At 38.9% G+C, this 3,306-nt stretch overlaps 1 long non-coding RNA gene across 1 annotated transcript; it reads left to right on the forward strand.

Annotated features, from left to right (window-relative positions):
- Positions 1-143: 143 nt before the first annotated feature.
- LOC145719646 (uncharacterized) lies at positions 144-2,951 on the forward strand. The gene is made up of 2 exons (XR_014142518.1): positions 144-1,912; positions 2,726-2,951. It is a non-coding gene; the product is annotated as an uncharacterized LOC145719646 (long non-coding RNA).
- Positions 2,952-3,306: the final 355 nt, after the last annotated feature.

Consider the following 3,306-nt stretch of genomic DNA (forward strand, 5'->3'; position numbering starts at 1 on the left):
ATTTGTCTCAGAGGTACAGATCTGAGACTCAACAGTCCTGCACAATTCACAGCGCTTAACAGAGCACGTACCCTCCCCAGTGTCTATCACCCAGTCACCCCATCCCTCCCACCCCACCCCCCCACTCCAACAACACTCAGTTTGGAAAACAGCAAATTTTGATTGTGGATAACCTTTAATCTCAGTAAATGGAAAACCAGAATGGATAATAGTTTCAGTGTAGATGTTCGTTTGTCCCATATTTGAGTGCTGGCTGGAGGACGGTTTAGATGGCTGGAGATGAAGACAACAATCTCTGTCCTTACTGAACTTCTTAGAGGAGGGGGGATAGATGAGCCAGGGCTCATTGTACTTGCTGCTTTAATCATAATGAATGTCAGTCGGTCCCAGAATAAAAATAATTGAACACTGTCAGACGACTGAGAACTAGCTGTTTTATCTCCTTGACAAACTGAAGTCGTGAGCGTGCTTCCACAATCTCTACTGATCTAGCCAGCCAGCAGTTGAAGGGCATTTGGATTGTTTCCAGCTTGGAGCAATAAGCAATAAAGCCACTGTAAACATTAATAAACATTTGTGACAGATGTTTTCATTTGGCCTGGGTGAGTAGCTAGGCGTGGGATTGGTGGGTTGTGGAAAGTTTTCACTTCCTAAGAACTGCCATGTTGTTTTCTTGAGTGGCTGTGTTGTAGGTTCCTGCCGGCAGCCTGTGAGGTCTCCCGGTGTCTCACATCCTTAACTGTAATTGGGATCATCAGTTTAGTGTGGCCATTCCAGCAGGTGTGGTGTGATACTTCTCTGCGGTTTTAATTAGTATTTCCTTAATGATTAATGATGGTGAGCGGCTTATTTGCCTTCTGCATACCTTTGGTAAAATGTCCAAATCTTTTGCCCATTTTAAAGTTGTTTTTTTTTTTGTTTTTAATTACTAAGTTTTGAAAGTTCTTAATACATTCTGGGTACAAGTTCTTTAACAGGTGTGTTTTGCCAGCTTTCAGTTTGTGGCTTGTCTTTTCATTGTTTTAACATTGGCTTTTGAGGATGTCGCTTTATCAGTTTTATCTTGTATGGATTATGCTTTTGGTCTCCTAGTTTAGTGACCTAAGGACAGAAAGATTTTCTGCTTCTTCTAGAAGTTGCATTGTGTTGGGTTTCACGTCTAGGTCTCTGATTCCTTCTTAGTTTTGCACGCAGCATGGCATGGGTAGGGGCTCACTGTTTTTGCGGGTCGGTGCTGAGCTGTTGAGCTGCAGGTGATTGAGACGCTGAAGGGATAAAATGGAAGTAGCTGCTAGGTGAGTTGCTTGGAAGGCCTTTGAGCAGCCCTCGCAGTTTGTGAACAAGTTTTGGGGAAACACCGTCATATTGCATATAGACGAGAATATTTCTCTGTGTTTTGGAGGGAGGGTTTGTGCTTCAGTGGTAATGGAAGAGGGGACCCCAGAGAAAGATAAGCAGTTATTACGTTCTGAAAGATCATGTTTTAGGAATATTAATTACAGTTTCTGAAACTATGTGAAACCCCAAAGTAAATTGTCCATACCAGCATTTTTCAAGTCTTAGCTTGTGCTCTTTTGAGGTCTGGACCCTTTTATTATTATTCATTAATGTGATTAAATAGAAAATACCAGAATGCGTCAACATGTAGTAAGAGTTTGTAGTGTTTTACGAGGATTTTTTCCTGCTTGATATGTATGTGTACTAGGTTGTGATGTAAAATGTTTATACTGTGGAGCACAATGAGAGAGTTTGAAAGCCACTTTTCTAGAAGATCAGGTTTTTTTTTTTTGGTATAAAACACTTTTTAAAAGTAATTTTCGTCTTCTGTTATAGGTGTGAGTTCTTGATACGCATGAAAGGGCAGGACTTTGTTGATGAGATTCAAGCTCGGTACCCTCACCTTCTTGAGCAGGTGAGTAACTTTTTATATTTGGCAATGCTGAATTCTCCTAAATGATAATGACAAAGATAATTCTTAGGAGTAATATTTACATCTGTTTTCTTATTAAGTATGGTTAGTTGCTTTATATTCAATTAATGACACCTTTAATTTTTATTTTTGTAACTGTCTTCTTCAGGGCTTTTTAAAAATTTTTAGGGGCGCGCCTGGTGGCCTAGATGGTTGAGCATACAACTCTTGATTTTGGCTCAGGTCATGATCTTGGGGTCGTGGGATCAAGCCCTATGTTGGGCTCCATGCTCAGCGGGGAGTGTGCTTGAGATTCTTTCTCTCCCTCAGCCCCTCCCCCTGCTCGTGCTCACTTGCTCTCTCTAAATAAATAAATCTTAAGAAAAAAAAAGATTTCTTGCTTTTAGGCTTCTGAAGAATCACTCAGTCTCCCACTGTACAAATTTGTGGTGGGATTGAAGGAGGATCTGTAATGTCTCCTCCATCTTTTCCAGAAAAATAAATAAACAAAAACAACTTGTTAGGAGTTTGGAGCCTCTGAGAGTGATCCAGCTGAAATATCTCTTAAATGGAATGAGGAATCATTAATATTTTTTCCTCCTTTCCTAAAACTAGAGAAATACTTGAACTCTAATTTGGAAGTAGGTAAAGTTTAAGGGGATTTTTATTGATGATTAAGGTTAAATAGAGCAAAGTAAGTATATAAATTACCTAGTTTTCAGAAGAGTATGTATGTTACTTAAGATAAACTTATTGTTGCTCTGTTTAAGGTTGTCTGAGATTTTTGATTTTACTTATTTTTCTCCTGTTTCATAGCTTTTGTCAACATCAGATACTTCTGGAGATGAAAATGCTGATCCACCAAGTATGTATGAAAATATTCCAAATGTAGAATGGGAATTTTTATAAGAATGTTAAGCACACAAGTATATAAACAGGATTTGATTCCTGAGGACATAGGAAAAAGTGTTGGGAAGTTAACTAATAAATATTACGTGTCTACTAAGGTTGATGACATTTTTACAGCATTCTAGCAAGTATACTAATCTTTGTTCTTCAAGTGCTAACCTTCCAACTGGTGAAACAGGACGTATGCAGAAGAGAAATAACCATCACTGATAATACCAGATGAGAAGTATGAACAGTAACCCCTCCAAAGAGAAGAGCTTGCTATATAAAAGCCAGTATGTTTGGAAAGGGCCAGTTGACGGATGAGTTAAGAACTGGGCGAGATTTTAGCTGTTTGTTAGGTGTGTAGTATTTTAGTGCAAGGATAGGAAATAGATCTGGTTAGAACTTAGTTTTGGCCACATCTGGCATTTGGTTAATGTATGTAGTTTTCATATGTTAGGGTGTCCAAAATAATGAAGGTAACAGTGCACCATTTCTTGGCAGAT

This window comes from Leptonychotes weddellii, unplaced genomic scaffold (genome assembly GCF_054177405.1).
Source record: "Leptonychotes weddellii isolate Sample4059 unplaced genomic scaffold, ASM5417740v2 HiC_scaffold_6042, whole genome shotgun sequence".
Lineage (NCBI taxonomy): Eukaryota > Metazoa > Chordata > Mammalia > Carnivora > Phocidae > Leptonychotes > Leptonychotes weddellii.